We start from the raw sequence: 19,106 nt of genomic DNA on the forward strand, positions 1-19,106 counted from the left end.
AGGAAGCCAAAGTGCCTCTCCCTTCTGAGACAAGAGGGGTGAGAAGCATGGAGGTGAGAACAGGTGTCCTAGGCTGGTGCTTTGCAGACAACCACCTGCTATCGCCTGAATTAACAATAAAAAATGAAAAGCCCCACAACAAACAAAAGAAAAAACACATGCTGTCTTACATCCAATCACAAACCATCTTTTGTTCCTTGCCCCTCCGGTGAGCCCTTGGAAAATGGAGAATCCCTGCTGGAGTGGAAGGTTCTCATCAAGAGGTCTTGGAGCTAAAGCAAACCGTCATCCCTGCCTGGCCACAAACCTGGGTGAGATTTGGGAACAGCTGGAGCGACTTGTAAGTTTGCTTTCATGGCAAGAAGCATGGCCTGCAGAAGGCCAGGAAGAGAGCACCATCTGTTTAAGAGTAAACTTCAACTAATGTTTGTCTTGTAAGCAATTCTTGCACATTTGCACTGTGTCGCCTTCTAATTTCCCCCAACATGTGGTTCAGTACAAAATATGAGACAGATGTGATGAACCCCATTTTACAAGAAGAAACCATGGTGCAGAGAAGAAATGGCTTACCATGCCCAACCGCTGCCGTACACCCACGGCACCAAATGAAAGAAGACCCCAGCACCAGACACAATGCCTTAGCTCCAGACCATCCATGGGCTAAGCCCTAGACCTGGCTATCTTCCTCTTACCTGTGACCCTCAAATATTAATTTTTCAGTCTACGGCCATATCACCTTGGATGCACTGGATCTTATCTCGTCAAATATTAGTTTTTCAGCTATTATCTTAGTTTTGGTACTTTATATTTTCAGACTAAACACTGAATACCATTTTCCTTGGTCCAAATTGATTCCTCAGTTCAGTTCAGTCGCTCAGTCATGTCCGACTTTTTGCGACTCTATGGACTGCAGCACACTAGGTTTCCCTGTCTATCACCATCTCCCGTGTCCATTAACTAACTCATGTCCATTAAGTCGGTGATGCCATCCAACCATCTCATCCTCTGTCGTCCCCTTCTCCTCCCATCTTCAATCTTTCCCAGCATCAGGCTTTTTTAAAATGAGTCAGTTCTTTGCATCAGGTGGCCAAAGTATTGACTCCTACTTATATGAATTAAGGTTCCAAACCCCTCAGCTTTCATCAAGTAAAACTTCTCCTAGTTAGTTTTGAAACCTGGATCTTATTATCACACACCCAGCTGTGTGAATGGGGTGTGAGTGAAGTTTTTTCTGGCCCTAGGATCAGGACTTAATTATTTGTCAATTGTAATGAAGGATTAAAACCCATACCTTCTGATGACTTTAGTTAGAATAGACAAAATTTTACTGTAAAATAGCAAACAACCCCAGCTGCTTAGAGGCTTCAATTTGTTATTATTGTTCAGTTACTAAGTTGTGTCCAACTCTGCAACCCCATGGACTACAGCACACCAGGCTTTCCTGTCCTCCACTATTTCTGGAGTTTTTCTAATTCATGTCCATTGAGTCAGTGATGCTTTCTAATCATCTCACCCTCTGCCTCTTCCTTCTCTTTCTGCCTTCAATCTTTCCAAGCTTCAGGGTCTTTTTCAATGAGTTGGTTTTTGCATCAAGTGGCCAAAGTATTGGAGCTTCAGCTTCAACAACAGTCCTTCGAATGAATAAGTGCTTAATTTTTTCTCATCCAATGTTTTCCAAGAGTAGCTTGTGGGCTTGATTCGCATGTCATAAGGAATATTTGAACTGGATGATTTGTTTGGCTTATACCAGATAATAGATTCTTAATTGTCTACCTGGAAGAAGAAAGCCAGATAATGTTGGACTCTGGGGAGGACACAGATTAAACACCAAAGATAGATTAAAAGTTTGTCATTTAAAGCAGAGTTAGACAAAAGTTAATGTGCTTAGGATATTATAACCAGGATCCAAGGGGCAAGGCATGTATTCTAGGGTCATTAATGAGTGGGTGAAAAGGAAACCACGTTGGAGAAACTGGAGAGCTTCTGAAATCTGCTGGATTCTGGAAGTCTCACTTGACCATAGTATTCTTCTGGGTTAAGGCCTGCCAGTCATTATGTCGCTACTGCTTAAAGGTTACCACCCTCAGAGAAAAAAGTCTGATTCCTTTCAGTGTTTATATTCTCTGTTATGTTAATTGAGAAGACAAGCAAAAGGGAAGGAATCTATTATTTTCTATATGTTAGATAAATTTCCCATGTAAATTTCATTTAATTTTCACTACAATCTTTCCAGGTAATCATCTGTATTTATATACATATATCATATACATATACATATATTATATATGTGTGTATGTGCTCAGTAGCTCAGTCATGCCAGACTCTGCAACCCCATGGACTGTAGCCCACCAGGCTCCTCTGTCCATGGAATCTATTATTTTCTATATGTTAGATAAATTTCGCATGTACATTTCATTTAATTCTCACTACAATCTTTCCAGGTAATCATCTGTATTTATATACATATATTATGTACATGTACATATATTATATATGTGTGTATGTGCTCAGTAGCTCAGTCATGCCGGACTCTGCAACCCCATGGACTGTAGCCCACTAGGCTCCTCTGTCCATGGAATTTTCCAGGTAAGAATACTGGAGTGGAGTGCCATTTCCTCCTCTAGGGGGTCTTCCCAAACCAGGGGTTATATCTCTTGCGTCTCCTTCATTGGCAGGCGGATTCTTTACTAGCGCCAGCTGGGAAGCCCATGTATTACATATATTTTAGAACAAATTAGCAGTAGTTCATGAAAACCATGTATTAAGTAACAGGAGTTTTGAGCTGGCTGACTAGCTGCTACCACCCTGACTCAATAACTTAAGTCCTGCCCCATTTAACATGCTGCCTCCCACTCTGAGAATTGGGAGGTGGGACTAGGTTAGTAGAAAATGATATTCAGTTACCATCGGGTGGGCTGTGAGGAATCAATGGAAACCCCTATACACAGCAGTGTAAATGCAAGTTCCTCCAATGATACTGATGACACAATTCCAGAAAAGTTGGCAGTGTCTGCCACCACAAGGCTTCCCTAAAATGTACCCAGCCTTGGCTATAATTACCAAATCCCAGGATGATCTCATAGGCTGTCAGCTCACAGAGTTGTCAGCTCACAGAGTTGTCATCTCCAAGTGCCATGGTATCTTAATTTCAACATGCGTGGAAGGCAGAGTATACTATGTTCTCTCAGGGGCTTTTTAAGTAAATTAGTCCTCATTACCCTGTGAGGACATCCATTTTGCTCACAATAAATGAATAATGAAATGCTAGGGAGTCTTCTGCCTTCAAGATTTTTCAGGCTGCCCAACTCCACTGTGTCCAAGCCCATCACAGTCACTCCTGCTTCAATCAAGTTACTTCGTGGCTCAGATGCTCCTAGTCATGTGTTATTGACCTTGTTGTTCCCTTCTGCACCTCTCATCTTTATTCCTTTTTTTTTTAAACTTCTTCCTGTGTTCTTTCCTGCCTGAGTCTTTTGCTACCTACTGCTTTTATGCAACTGGTCTTTCCATCTGTCTTTCCAATACATGTCACTCTTTGCTCCATGCCTTTGTGTGTGTTGCTGCTGTCTCTCCTCTGATCCAAATACAATATACTCCTTTTGAAAGACCATGGGATCTTCTCTCCTCCTGCTCTTACATTTAGGACAAGTCACTTTAAAATTTACCTTAAACTCTATTGGTATAAAAATAGATATATATGGACATAGATTCTATGTCTACATGCACATATGCAAATAGGAAGCCAGCTATCATGTCGTTCAGACACTCTGTCACCCTCTAAAGAGTTCCCTGCAGGGAGGAGCTGGGTCCTTTGTTAACTTTGCTAGCATGAAACTTTGCAGCCATTTTGGAATCATATCCTCCAAGCCCAGCCAAGAATTTGGATGACTGCAGCTCTAGCTGACATCCAACTGGATCTTCATGGGACACGCTGAGCCAGAACCACCCAGCTAAGTATCTCTAGGTTCCTGACCATCGGAAGCTATATGATATAATAAATGCGTATCATGTTTTGACACCCTAAGTGTTGTGGTGATGTGTACACAGCACTAGATAATGGATACAATTGTCTAGTGTTGATTATGTGTCAAAGGCTTTGCTGACTGCCCTACCTACTTCACTGTATCCATCTTTATTCCAGAAAAGAATTTCTGTTTATTTATTTATTTTATCCAAAATCTCAATTTATTAATATATTGAAGATCATTTTCCAGTCACATCCCAGTTCAGTTTGCATTGGTGTAGGAAGTTGGGGAGGTAGATCTTCTACTCATAGAAGGACCTGTACTTGTTCTATCTTGTAACTCCACCCACTCCTGCCTGTTTGGGACCCTCTTCACCCAATCAGAGAGAGGACAGAGAAAAAGAATGTGGAGGATTGTGCTTGAGAGGTGCTTATGGGCCAGTCGTCAGGTGGCCCGTATCGCTCTGCTCATCTTGCACTGACCAGATCAGGCATATGGCTGCATCCAACTGCAAGGAAGGCTGTAAAATTTAATCCATGTGTGGACTCTGGAAAAAGAGGTGAGTGCCTACAGGCTCTGCACAATGAGGCAAAGCCTCCCTCCGTGTGACATGAGGTTTAACCTGGGAAGAGTTTTACATTTCAATTCTGCTTGCCTCATAGAAAGCAGAGATTCCCTCCAGATTCTGTCTTTAAGCCATCCATCAATCTTTGTTTTCAACATTGTGAATTTTTACTACCCATTTTCCAGATGTGGATACCAGGACCCAGAGATGTTAAGCCACCTAGCCAAGATTACACAGCTAGTAAGTATTGCAGTCAGAATCCACAGTGGCTCCAAGCAAGGCCCAGAGCATGGTACATCCCTTCCAGTGCTCAACTGGTATCTCATACTGGGAGTTTAAAGGGCATACAACTTATCCTGCCAAACTCTAATATTTTACACCCTCCTATTCCTGAATTCTAGTTTAAAGTGTGCATTTTGAGGCAACATTGTTTCTGAGATACCCTTTACTTATTTAATGTTTGCTCAGATGAATTTGTGACATGTCAGAGGTTGCATAGATAAAAATGAACTTGTGAAACCCTTTTGCGATGTGTTTCCCTAACATTATTGAAAGTACAGAGGCAAGATATTTTGAAAACTACAAAATAATTTGCATGCATTCAACATTTCTGCAGGCTGGGATCTCTGTGTAACCCCTGAACAAAGAGCATAAATCTCCTGCCAGGTCTGAGCAATTTCAGAAATAAAGCTTGGTTAATATAGAGGTAAAACAGAAACTTTATTGGGGATAGAGGTTTTAGGACTTTGCTTCATGCCAAAGCAAAACAGCTCAGTTCACAGAATACAGCATTGAGCAGCGTCTTCATTTGGGTTGTTTCCTAATGAGGGACTATGACGAGGGCTTGGGTATAGGTAGATTATTTGGAAGGTGATTCCAGGAAGCAGAAATGAGAGTTTGAAGGATGGGAGTCGGGAGTAAGCATCCTTGGCTTCCCTCCTGATTGGTCGAGTAGTGTCTCCAGGGATATAGCTCCCTGATACTTCCACTGCCAGATTTTGAGGGTCAAGCAGCTTCTCACAGCCCCAGAGAAGTCAGGAAGTGGAAAGACTTGTGATATGCCCTGGATGGAGGTGGGGGGAGCAGGGGCGGGGCAGGAGATGTCTCTGCTACCTGAGTATGAACTTGAATTTCTGCAGATGTGGCTGCAACCAAAGATGGACCAAAAAGATGTGATAGAGAGCACAGAAAACTCCTTCCACACCCGGCACCTTTATACGGGCTATTGGCAGAAGAGGCTAGAGCTTGGAGGAGCCAGGATTACCTTTTGCGGGCAGCCAGGACCACACAAAAGAGAGACTGGGCTGCAGTGGGTGAGCCCACTTGACTTTTCCCAAATTTATCAGCCTGGTAAGTTACACCACCTCCTCAGGGAAGAGAAAGTAAAATGGGCAGAGAAAGAGCCGAAAATGCGTAGGTGAAGTGTCCCTCTTCACGGAACCACAAATGAAACAGGGTATCCGGCCTGTGCGTCTATGATCCTGGTGCCTGTTGGAGGGAATAAAGACATACATAAGATGCATGATAAATCTTTGACAGTGATTCTTTACCAAGCCCACCAGACAGGAGGCCCTCAATAACCCCCCTGACACCAAGTCAATAAAAATCTAATATGATAAAAGAGTTCTGTCCCCGTTTTCTCCTCTTTAATTTTTTTTTTTTTTGCAGGGCTTTGGAAAAGGTCATTGTAAAAGATTGCATTATATTTCACAAATCTTTAGAGTTCCCCACAGGGTACATTATTACCAATATATTCTCTTCCATTTGATGTCTTTTTAGCAGTTGATGCCAAAAAAGGTCTGTTGTTTTTAAACCAGTTTCCAAGTAGCAGATCCTGGGTGATTAAAAGGAGAAGAAATAACAACAAATAAGTCATCAGGAAACGTTTAGGAGAAAGAAAGAGGTGGAAGACACTGAGGCTTCTCTTATTCACAGAATCCTGCAGGTTTGCATAGCAGACTAAGGAGGTAGGCGGCCTGGGTTTACATCCCCAGCAACTCTACGCACAAACTCGGTGACCTCTTGGTTATCTCATAGGATGAGAAAACAATGGCAACTCATTTGAAGACATCGCGTGAGCATTCAATGAGTTTTCATATGAAAAGGACTTGACCCAAAGGCCATTATTGTAACAGCATATCCCGTTCCAGGAAACCAAAGCAATGAACTCCCTGAGGACTATTTTTTTCTCACTAGGTTCTTCATCTTTTGGTCATTATGGACCACTGATGAAAATTTCAGAGCACTTTCTGCATAGTGATAGCCAGTGTGGGACTTTGGTGGGGGGCCTAAGTGACACTCCCCAAATCCTGATTCAGAAAGTTACAAGTGTATTGATTGTGCAAAGATGACACATGACTCTGCTGGACTGCATAACAAAGTATCAAGACTAGGTGCTTAAACAACATTCACTATCTCTTAGCTGTGGAGACTGCCGTCTATGCGGTCGCACAGAGTCCGACACGACTGAAGTGACTTACAGCAGCAGCAGTTGTGGAGGCTGGAAGTCCAAGATTAAGGTGTCAGCAGGGTGGGTTCATTCTGAGACCTTTCTCCTTGACTTGTAGATGGTCATCTTCTTGGTGTGTCTTTACTTATTCTCCCCTCGCCTCCCATGTGTGTGTGTGGGTGTGTGTGTGTTAGTCACTCTGTTGTACTCTTTGTGACCCAATGAACTGTAGCCTGCCAGGTTCCTCTGTTCATGGGATTCTCCAGGCAAGAATAATGGTGTGGGTTGCCATTTCCTTCTCTAGGGATCTCCCAACCCAGGAATCAAACCCAGATCTCCTGCATTGCAGGCAGATTCTTTACCACCTGAGCCACCAGGGAAGACCCCCATGTGTGTCTGTGTTCAAATCCCTTCTTCCTACAAGGGCATCAGCCCCAGTGTATTAGGGTCCCCACCAATATGACCTCATTGTATCTTAATTATGTATTTAAAGGCCCATCTTCAAATATAGTCACATCCTGAGATGCTGGGAGTTATAGGTTCAGTATATGAATTTTGGGATGAGGGGGGACATGATTCAGCTCTTAATAGATGAGGTCAAGGAGAAGAGAATTTTGAAGGGAAGATTTTGGTGCAAATCAGAAGTTAGATAAGGGATATTTGGTATAGGAGGGTGCTTACTTTTCAGAGTCACTGTCCCTCCAGGGAATGGACACAGGTCTGGACAGAGTGCAGAATAGTTAAGAACATTAACTAAATATAAAATGAGTGCCAAGACTGAACTAGTTACAGGTTATATCTGTATTTATATCTACATGTACATCTACATCTATATCCACATCCACATTTGTATCTGTATTTTCCTTGGGCTATAAAAAAAGTATTGCCTCAAACTTGTGGCTTAAAACAATAGGAATTTATTCTCTTGTGGCTGTGGAGCCCAAAAGTTAGAATCGAGGAACAAGTTCCCTCAAAAGGCTCTGGGGAAATTCCTTCCTGCATCATTCAGCTTCTGGTGGCTCCTGGCATTACTTGGCTTGTGGCTGCATCACTCAGGTCTCACTCAGGTCTTGCCTCTGTCTTCACATGGCTCTTCTTCTCTGTCTCAGATCTCCCTCTGTCTTTCTCTTATGACACTTATTGTTGGGTTTGTGGCACAACTGGATAATCCAGGGTGATTGCATCTTGAGATTCTTAATGTAATTATATCTGCAAAGACAGATCTTTTTTGTTTTTGTTTTTCTAAATAGGTGCACATTTTCACAGATTCTGGGGTGAGCTTGAAGACAGAGATGGGTGTACCATTCAATTCACTCCTTGTTTATGTAGTTTCTCTCTTGGTGTGTGTGGGTACAGGCACACATCGTTTTATTGTGCATTACACAATTTTATTGTGCTTCACTTCATTGTGCTTAAATGATATTGTGTTGTTTACAAACTGAAGGTTGGTGGCAACTCTGTTGAGCAAGTTGGTCAGTGTCATTTTTCCATCAACATTCGCTCACTTCATGTTTCTATGTCACATTTTGCTAATTCTCACAATATTTCAAGCTTTTTCATTGTGATTCTATGGTTATTATCTGTGATCAGTGATGGTTGATGTTTACTACTACAAGGAGATTATAACTCCCTGAAGGCTCAGATGCTGGGTAACATTTTTTTTAGCAATAAAGGATTTTTTAATTAAGGTATGTACATTTTTTTATACATAATGCTATCCACACTTTAATAGAATACAGTATAATGTAAACACAACTTTTATCTGCATTAGGAAACAAAAGGCTAACATGTTCACCTTCTTGCTGTATTTGCTTTATTACAGTGGTCTGGAACTGAATCCACAGTCATCTCCTAGGTATGTGTATGTGTGTGTGTGTGTGTGTGTGTGTGTGTATGCACACACACATATGTGTACTAAGTTGCTTCAGTCATGCTCAACTCTTTGCAACGCAATGGACTGCAGTCCTCTAGGCTCCTCTGCCTATGGGATTCTCCAGGAGGAATACAGGAGTGGGTCGCCATGCCCTCCTCCAGGGGATCTTCCTGGCCCAGGGCCTAAACCCACATCTCTTAATCTATCTGCATGGGCAAGTGGGTTCTTTATCATTAGTGTCACCGGGAAAGAAATTTAATCAAAATATGTACACAGGAATTTTAAGTAGGCAGAAATAAGACACTCATAAGTTCAGGCTTCCATGTGAGCACTTTTTTTAAAATTTTATTTTATTTTTAAACTTTACAATATTGTATTAGTTTTGCCAAATATCGAAATGAATCCGCAACAGGTATACCTGTGTTCCCCATCCTGAACCCTACTCCCTCCTCCCTCCCCATACCCTCCCTCTGGGTCGTCCCAGTGCACTAGCCCCAGGCATCCAGTATCATGCATCGAACCTGGGCTGATGACTCGTTTCATACCTGATATTATATATGTTTCACTGCTATTCGCCCAAATCTCCCCACCCTCTCCCTCTCCCACAGAGTCCATAAGACTGATCTATACATCAGTGTCTCTTTTGCTGTCTCATACACAGGGTTATTGTTACCATCTTTCTAAATTCCATATATATGCGTTAGTATACTGTATTGGTGTTTTTCTTTCTGGCTTACTTCACTCTGTATTATAGGTTCCAGTTTCATCCATCTCATTAGAACTGATTCAAATGTATTCTTTTTAATGGCTGAGTAATACTCCATTGTGTATATGTAGCACAGCTTTCTTATCCATTCATCTGCTGATGGGCATTTGGTTGCTTCCATGTCCTGGCTATTATAAACAGTGCTGCGATGAACATTGGGGTACACGTGTCTCTTTCCCTTCTGGTTTCCTCAGTGTGTATGCCCAGCAGTGGGATTGCTGGATCATAAGGCAGTTCTATTTCCAGTTTTTTAAGGAATCTCCACACTGTTCTCCATAGTGGCTGTATTAGTTTGCATTCCCACCAACAGTGTAAGACAGTTTCCTTTTCTCCACACCCTCTCCAGCATTTATTGCTTGTAGACTTATGGATCGCAACCATTCTGACTGGCGTGAAATGGTACCTCATAGTGGTTTTGATTTGCATTTCTCTGATAATGAGTGATGTTGAGCATCTTTTCATGTGTTTGTTAGCCCTCTGTATGTCTTCTTTGGAGAAATGTCTATTTAGTTCTTTGGCCCATTTTTTGATTGGGTCATTTATTTTTCTGGAATTGAGCTGTAGGAGTTGCTTGTATATTTTTGAGATTAGTTGTTTGTCAGTTGCTTCATTTGCTATTATTTTCTCCCATTCTGAAGGCTGCCTTTTCACCTTGCTAATAGTTTCCTTTGTTGTTTTATTAGAACTGTGCATCATTTCAAGCTCCATGGTCTTGAGATGTGTGTGTTTGTGTGTGTATATATACACACACACACACATCCACATTCGTATCTATATTTTCCTTGGGCTACATATATGTATTATAAAATGTATTTAATCCTTACAAAAGCTCATAATCATCTCCTAAGTATGTGTATGGTATATGTGAGTGTGCAGGAGCCATAGGAGACATGGGTTCAATTCCTGGGTCAGGAAGATCCCCAGGAGGAGGGCATGGCAACCCACCCCAATATTTTTGCCTGGAGAATCCCATGGACAGAGGAGCCTGGTGGGGTGCAGTCCATAGGTCACAAAGAGTTGGACAGGACTGAAGAGACAGCACACATATGCGTGTGTGTGTGTGTATACATATATAATTTTATTTAATCATCAAAAAAATAAATACTGATGGGCTGGCAGAGACACATGAGGCAAAAATGCTTCAGCAGAAATGGAGTGTGCATTCAGACGGATCCTCTCACTGCTGCTTCCCCTCCCCAGGTTCCAGGTGCAGACCTGCAGGGCTGCCCTGCACGGGGAAGAAGACAGAGACTTGCCCGCCTGGCTCCCCTGGAGATGACTTGCCTCCACAGAGAGGCTGGGCTTGAGATGATGCACATTTCTAATAAAAGTGCTCACATGGAAACCTGAACTTATGAGTGTCATTATTTCTGCTTAAGTAAAATCCCAGCGTACATATTTTGATTAAATTTCTTTTACCAGGGAATGACAATGTCAAAAGATCAGAGAATCACAGAACACATTGCTAAGAAGTGTGACAAGAATGTATAAGGCGGATGAGAGACCCGGAAAGGTTCTTCCCTGAGCTTGGCAGCTGCATCTGTGGTTGGTAAAACTCGCTGTATTGCCACCTGTCCAGGGATACTGACAACTGTGTTAATGAACGGCAAAGGAATTCTGCTCAGTATTTTAAGCCATTTGAACTTGAAACTATATTGCCTTTAACAGGCAACAGATTTAATGGGTTGCAGATAGCTAGACATTCTAATTAATAATCTCTTTCCTGGGCTGTTTGCACTATTAAAGCTCAGCTGTGATGATGTGCATACATAGAGTCAAAGGGATACAACCCAACACAAAGCATAGAACAATGTGAATCTATTTTTCACTAATTCATTCATTATTTTCCTAAAATCAATGCCTCACTTCTGCCTAAACTCCAGATACAGGAATTTCCTTTTGGATATCACACACACACACACACACACACACACACACACACGCACACACACACATTCTTTTTGGATATCACCAGGTTTCCCTGGAGTCTCAGATGGTAAACAGCCTGCCTGTAATGCAGGGGACCCTGGGTTCGATCCCTGCATCAGGAAATCCCCTGGAGAAGGGAATGACAACCCACTCCAGTATTCTTGCCTTGAGAATTCCTTGGGAAGAGGAGCCTGGCATGCTACAATCATGAAATGACCAAGAGTTGGACACAACTTAGGGACTAAGGCACACACATCACACATGTGGAATCAGAACTCAATTTTGAAAATTGCCTTTCTAGAGAGTATCCGTTTTTGAGATTGCATCCAAATACTGCATTTCAGACTCTTTTGTTGACCATGATGGCTACTCCATTTTTTCTAAGGGATTCCTGCCCACAGTAGTAGATATAATGGTCATCTGAATTAAATTCAGGGGCTTCCCTGGTGGCTCAGAAGATAAGGCATCTGCCTGAAATGTAGGAGACCTGGGTTCGATCCCTGGATTGGGAAGATCCCCTGGAGAAGGAAATGGTAACCTACTCCAGTATTCTTGCCTGGAGAATCCCATGGACAGAGGAGCCTGGTGGGATACAGTCCACGGGGTCGCAAAGAGTCAGACACGACTGAGTTAAATTCACCCATTACAGTCCATTTTAGTTCGCTGATTCCTAGAATGTCGATGTTCACTCTTACCATCTCCTGTTTGACCACTTCCAATTTGCCTTGATTCATGGACCTAAAATTCCAGGTTCCTATGCAATATTGTTCTTTACAGCATTGGACCTTGCTTCTATCACCAATCACATCCACAACTGGGTGTTGTTTTTGCTTTGGCTCCATCCCTTCATTCTTTCTGAGGTTATTTCTCCACTGATCTCCAGTAGCATATTGGGCACCTACTGACCTGGGGAGTTCCTCTTTCAGTATCCTATCATTTTGCCTTTTCATACTGTTCATGGGGTTCTCAAGGCAAGAATACTGAAGTGGTTTGCCATTCCCTTTTCCAGTGGACCACATTCTGTCAGACCTCTCCACCATGACCTGTCCGTCTTGGGTGGCCCCACATGGCATGGCTTGGTTTCATTGAGTTAGACAAGGCTATGGTCTGTGTGATCAGATTGGCTAGTTTTCTATAATTATGGTTTCAGAGTGTCTGCCCTCTGATGCCCTCTCACAACACCTACCGTTTTACTTGGGTTTCTCTTACCTTGGATGTGGGGTATCTATTCAAGGCAAACCATTCAAGATCATGGTAATCCAAGCCTAGGCCCCAGCTAGTAATGCTGAAGAAGCTGAAGTTGAACAGTTCTATGAAGACCTACAAGACCTTTTAGAACTAACACCCCCAAAAGATGTCCTTTTCATTTTAGGGGACTGGAATGCAAAAGTAGGAAGTCAAGAAACACCTGGGGTACCAGGCAAATTTGGCCTTGGAAAACGGAATGAAGCAGGGCAAAGGCTAATAGAGTTTTGCCAAGAGAACGCACTGGTCATAGCCAACACCCTCTTCCAACAACACAAGAGAAGACTCTACACATGGACATCACCAGATGGTCAAACCAAAATCAGATTGATTATATTCTTTGCAGCCAAAGATGGAGAAGCTCTATACAGTCAGCAAAAAGACCGGGAGCTGACTGTGGCTCAGATCATGAACTCCTTATTGCCAAATTCAGACTTAAATTGAAGAAAGTATGGAAAACCACTAGACCATTCAGATATAACCTAAATCAAATCCTTTATGATTATACAGTGGAAGTGAGAAATAGATTTAAGGAACTAGATCTGATAGAGGGCCTGATGAACTATGGATGGAAGTTTGTGACATTGTACAGGAGACAGGAATCAAGACCATACCCAAGAAAAAGAAATGCAAAAAAGGAAAATGACTGTCTGGGGAGGCCTTACAAATAGCTGTGAAAAGAAGAGAAGCGAACACCAAAGGAGAAAAGGAAAGATATAAGCATCTGAATGCAGAGTTCAAAGAAGAGCAAGGAGAGATAAGAACGCCTTCCTTAGCGATCAATACAAGGAAATAGAGGAAAACAACAGAATGGGAAAGACTAGAGATCTCTTTAAGAAAATTACAGATACCAAAGGAATATTTCATGCAAAGATGGGCTTGATAAAGGACAGAAATGGTATGGACCTAACAGAAGCAGATGATATTAAGAAGAGGTGGCAAGAATTCACAGAAGAACTGTACAAAAAAGATCTTCAAGATCCAGATAATCACAATGGTGTGATCACTCGCCTAGAGCCAGACATCCTGGAATGTGAAGTCAAGTGGGCCTTAGAAAGCATCACTACAAACAAAGCTAGTGGAAGTGATGGAATTCCAGTTGAGTTATTTCAAATCCTGAAAGATGATGCTGTGAAAGTGCTGCACTCAGTATGCCAGCAAATTTGGAAAACTCAGCAGTGGCCACAGGACTGGAAAAGGTCAGTTTTCATTCCAATCCCAAAGAAAGGCAATGGCAAAGGATACTCAAACTTCTGCACGATTGCACTCCTCTCACACACTAGTAAAGTAATGCTCAAAATTCTCCAAGCCAGGTTTCAGCAATATGTGAACCGTGAACTTCCAGATGTTCAAGGTGGTTTTAGAAAAGGCAGAGGAACCAGGGATCAAATTTCCAACATCTGCTGGATCATCGAAAAAAAGTGGGCTTAAAGCTCAACATTCAGGGAATGAAGATCATGGCATCTGGTCCCATCACTTCATGGGAAATAGATGGGGAAACAGTAGAAACAGGGGCAGACTTTATTTTTGGGGCTCCAAAATCACGGCAGATGGTGACTGCAGCCATGAAATTAAAAGACGCTTACTCCTTGGAAGGAAAGTCATGACCAACCTTGATAGCATATTAAAAAGCAGAGACATTACTTTGCCACCAAAGATCCATCTAGTCAAAGCTATGGTTTTTCCAGTGGTCATGTATGGATGTGAGAATTGGACTGTGAAGAAAGCTGAGTGCCAAAGAATCGATGCTTTTAAACTGTGGTGTTGGAGAGGACTCTTGAGAGTCCTTGGACTGCAAGGAGATCCAACCAGTCCATCCTAAAGATCAGTCCTGAATATTCATTGGAAGGACTGATGCTGAAGCTGAAACTCCAATACTTTGGCCACCTCATGGGAAGAGTTGACTCATTGGAAAAGACCCTGATGCTGGGAGGGATTGGGGGCAGAAGGAGAAGGGGACAACAGAGGATGAGATGGCTGGATGGCATAACTGACTCGATGGACACTAGTTTGGGTAAACTCCAGGAGTTGGTGATGGACAGGGAGGCCTGGTGTGCTGTGATTCATGGGGTCACAAAGAGTCAGACATGACTGAGCGATTCTACTGAACTGAACTGAACTGAACTGAGAGAGTATCAGTTAGATTGGACCATTAGCATTGATCTGGTCAGGCAAGGCCGTGTTGCACTGCACAGCTTTGTAGTCAGAACTCTGGATGCCTGTGCCTTGATTTAGCTGGGACTTTCCTGGTTCATGCCTGTTGTCCTGGGGTGCCATCCTGTAAGCTCTTTTTTCACTCTCATTGATGTATTAGAGTCCAGAAAATAGTTAATATAGCAGATCACAGCCTGCTATCCTTAGAAAGCCCTTCTTGCAAGGTTGGCCCTTGGCTGTTTCTGGTCACTGGGCTGGTATATGGTTCCTTAAGCTAATGTAAAACTTCCTCTCATAATGAATGTGGCTCACTACATGCGCACCATGGAGACAGTGTGGTTTGTGTTGCCTTCCTTCTAGAAGTCTGAAATTTAAGTGTGCTAGGCTGAGGGTGCCTGTGTGACCAGCCCATGATACAACCTTGAGTGCCAACCATTTAGTGGATTTCTCTGGGCAGGACCATGGCCCATAGATTCTGCCTGTTCACTGCTGGGCTGAGACTGTGCTCTGTATGACCCCCTCATCAGGTAGGGAGAGACCACATGGATAAGCTGAAGCTGTAAGTCTAACTATAAGCTTAATCCCGGTGAATTTCCAAAGGTAGGTGTAACTTGGGGATCCCTGGCATACAAGGGCATTGTGATAGATGATACAGTTGCTCTATTCACTATATAACTTGACTGAGTTGCACAGAGACTCCAGAAGCCATCAGGGCTAAGATAAATATTTAAAGTTAAGAAACTGAACAGACAGAGTCTTACATGACTTGCCCAGACTCATTAGAACCCATGCTGTTTTGTTTGCATGCCAGGAGAGCTTCTTGTAGAGGAAACCGATGCCTTGTGTATCAAACCCTGTTCCTGTAAACATCAACCTTTGGGATACATCTACCTTTGGGAATTCACTGGGAGTAAGCATACAGTTAAACTCACAGCTTCAGTTGATTACAGTGGCATAGTAAGGATACACAGCTGGAGCATAAGGGAAATTAAGACAGGCAGAGTGCAGGAATCCATGTGGTCTCTCCCTACCCGATGAGGGGTCATATGGAGCACACTCTCAGCCCAGCAGTGAGCATGCTGAATCTATATGAATGACATGTAGGAGGCTCAGCCTCCTCCCCTATGCAGTGAAGATCACCATATCCGGCACACAGAAGCATGGTGAGGATGGAAGATGCAGGCGTGCCCAGCTATGACATATGCAGGTCCTCAGGAGATGTCAGCTGCCTCATCTTCTCTCTCTCGGGCTAGGGATACTCCAGCTCCCAGCATCACTTCTCTGATAGCAAAGCCTAAAGACTCGTCTCAACACGGACCACTGCAACAATCTGTCTGAGCTTTTTTTTTAACAGTGCTCTGGAGAGAAATAAAATGCTCTGAATGAAATGTCAGCATTTGTTTGATAAACTGCTGAGCCCCGATAGTGGAGGCTATTCAGATTTTACACATCCTGTCCTCACAGCAGCAAAGACAGAACAAGTTAGGAAGAGACGAACTCATTACACCAGCCAGGTGGATGGCTTGTGCTTCCAGGACTCCTCAAGTCTCTTCCATCAAAGAAGACAGGCTGGGATGATGACAGAGCTGATTTGAGAGCGGAGGAACCATCTCTTCTTCCTGCTCTGCTCTCTCTTACCCAAGGGCAGTCTTTGTCTTCTTTTTCCTGAAGCTGTCATTCATGCTGCCATGGAGGAAAGTGATAGAGAGTGAGAAAAGCTAAACTCGAATTCACTGTGGGCACAGAGCTCTTCTTGTGTGTCCACAGTAGCAGTAGAGGCTGTGTAATTAACTGGACAATAGAAGTGAGGGCATTAAGAAGGGGGGATCATTTACTGTGAGCCAAAACTGGTGAGACCCAATCTCCCAGCCATGGGAATTTCCTGTGGGGATAACTCTACCCATTTCACAAATGAAGGTCCACGTAAGTGCCGAGAGGCCAAGTATTGTGACCAAGATCACCCAGCTGGGTAGAGAAAGAGGACTGAATCCTACATATTGTCTCTTCATTATTTGGCTTTTTCTTCCCATCACCCTCATAACTTTGCCAATTGGGAAATTCCTTGAGGGGACCAGTTGTTGTTAGAAACCAGTTTGGACAGAATGAAAGGATCCTGGGTTATGAAGGGAGAGAGTTTCAGGTCTCTATACTATGGAAGCGATAGGAGCTGCCTCAGGCAAGGTTAGATTAAGAACTAGAGTCAAGCTTGGGTTGGAATCGGTAAGTTGTGGGACCCAGGGAAGGGGACAGAGGAAAGGAGACGTAAGTGTTCAGATGAGTCCTCCACTGTTTGAAGGTACCCTGGTCAAGGAGTTAAACTGAACTAGGTGTACAACCTGGAGAAAGCAATGGCACCCTACTCCAGTATTCTTGCCTGGAAAATCCCATGGGCAGAGGAGCCTGGAAGGCTGCAGTCCATGGGGTCGCTGAGGGTCGGACACAACTGAGTGACTTCACTTTCACTTTTCACTTTCATGCATTGGAGAAAGAAATGGCAACCCACTCCAGTGTTCTTGCCTGGAGAATCCCAGGGACGGAGGAGTCTGGTGGGCTGCCGTCTATGGGGTCGCACAGAGTCGGCACAGAGTCGCACAGAGTTGTACAGCAGCAGCAGGTGTACAACCTGATCAGGTTCTAGGCTTGCACCTGCTGCAAATGACTTGTACTTTAAACAAGTCATACCTTTCTCTAGAATTTCTCCTCAAACTGTGTTTTTATACATTTTAACAATCAGATAGGATGTGGTTTGAATGTAGGTTATAGAAATCCATGCAATACAGTAAGATTTCCTACAAATAAGGACATTGGAGTCAAGGTAAAATGCAACTGATGGGATCCAGATGGGAACATTCAGACGACAGAGGTGAAGTAGCTTTGGTTCTGCAGTTATTCCCCTGCTCTGAATGTCCTGTCAATCAAAGAAAGAAACACACATGGTCAGTGACGTGAGTCACATTATCTATAAGCTAAAAGCAAATTAATGTATCTCCACAATGTAGAGGAGGACCACGTTAGTCTTTTAGAGCTGACATTAATAAATGCCAGAAACTGAGTGGCTTAACACGACAGAAATCCTGGAAGGTAAAATGTGAAATAAAGGCATTGTCAGAGCCATGCTCCCTCTGAAACCTGGAGAAGGGAATCCTGCCTTGTCTCTTCATAGCTTCTGGCAGTTTTGCAAGCTTTGACTTTCCTTGTCTTGTGGAAACATGACCCTCATCTCTGTCTCTGTGTTCACAAGGCATTCTCCCCATCCGTGTGTCTCTCTGTGTCCAAATTTCTCCTCTTTATGAAGACACCTACTATATGTTAGATGCTCAGTCATGTCCAACTCTTTGCAAGCCCATAGACTGTAGCCCACTAGGCTCCTTTGTCCATGGAATTCTCCAGGCAAGAATACTAGAGTGGATGGCCATTCCCTGCTCTAGGGAGTCTTCCTGACCCAGGGATCGAACCCAGATCTCTTACATTGCAGGCATATTCTTTACTGTCTGAGTCACCAAGGAAGCCCCATATTAGATGAAGGGCCCGCCCAATTTCAGTATGAGCTCTTCTTAACTAATTAGATTTGCAACAGCTTTACATCCAAATAAGTCACATTCTAAGGTACCAGGGGTTAGAGCTTGACACATATGCTTGGTATACAGAATTCTACCCATAACAAGAATTACAGCAGACAGATTCTTTACTGTCTGAGCCACCAGGGAAGCCCATAACAAGAATCAAGGTAGCCATAAATATAGGCTGTTGAATCAGTCCAGCTTGTTCAAATCCTGATTCCAATGCTTGTTAGCTGTGTGACCTTTGGCAGATTATTTAACCTCTCTGTGCTTCAATTTCCATATCCATAACATGGCATTTTTGAGAGTATTTAACTCACAGAGGTTTTAGGAGAACTAACTTAGATAAGGTAGGTAAAATGACTTACAAGTTGACTAACAAGTGTTCTATTTTTATCACACGGGTCTATAATAATGAGAGGCCAGTCCAAGTTTACATAGTAAATAGCAAAACTGGATCTTGAGCCTCGGATTTCTGAATGTAAGAGAAATGTATTTTTCGCTACATACCGGTTTAATTGATTGGCCACCATATGTTAAGTGTCTGGATACTTCCCTGATGGTCCAGTGAAATTCACCGTGTAGTGCAGAGGATGTGGG

General features: G+C 43.0%; 1 long non-coding RNA gene across 1 annotated transcript; it reads right to left on the reverse strand.

Moving 5' to 3' along the window:
* Positions 1-5,231: 5,231 nt before the first annotated feature.
* LOC113894741 lies at positions 5,232-6,367 on the reverse strand. The gene is made up of 2 exons (XR_003511650.1): positions 6,277-6,367; positions 5,232-6,018 (listed from the first exon to the last, which is right to left on the reverse strand). It is a non-coding gene; the product is annotated as an uncharacterized LOC113894741 (long non-coding RNA).
* Positions 6,368-19,106: the final 12,739 nt, after the last annotated feature.

This window comes from Bos indicus x Bos taurus, chromosome 6 (genome assembly GCF_003369695.1).
Source record: "Bos indicus x Bos taurus breed Angus x Brahman F1 hybrid chromosome 6, Bos_hybrid_MaternalHap_v2.0, whole genome shotgun sequence".
NCBI classification, from domain to species: domain Eukaryota; kingdom Metazoa; phylum Chordata; class Mammalia; order Artiodactyla; family Bovidae; genus Bos; species Bos indicus x Bos taurus.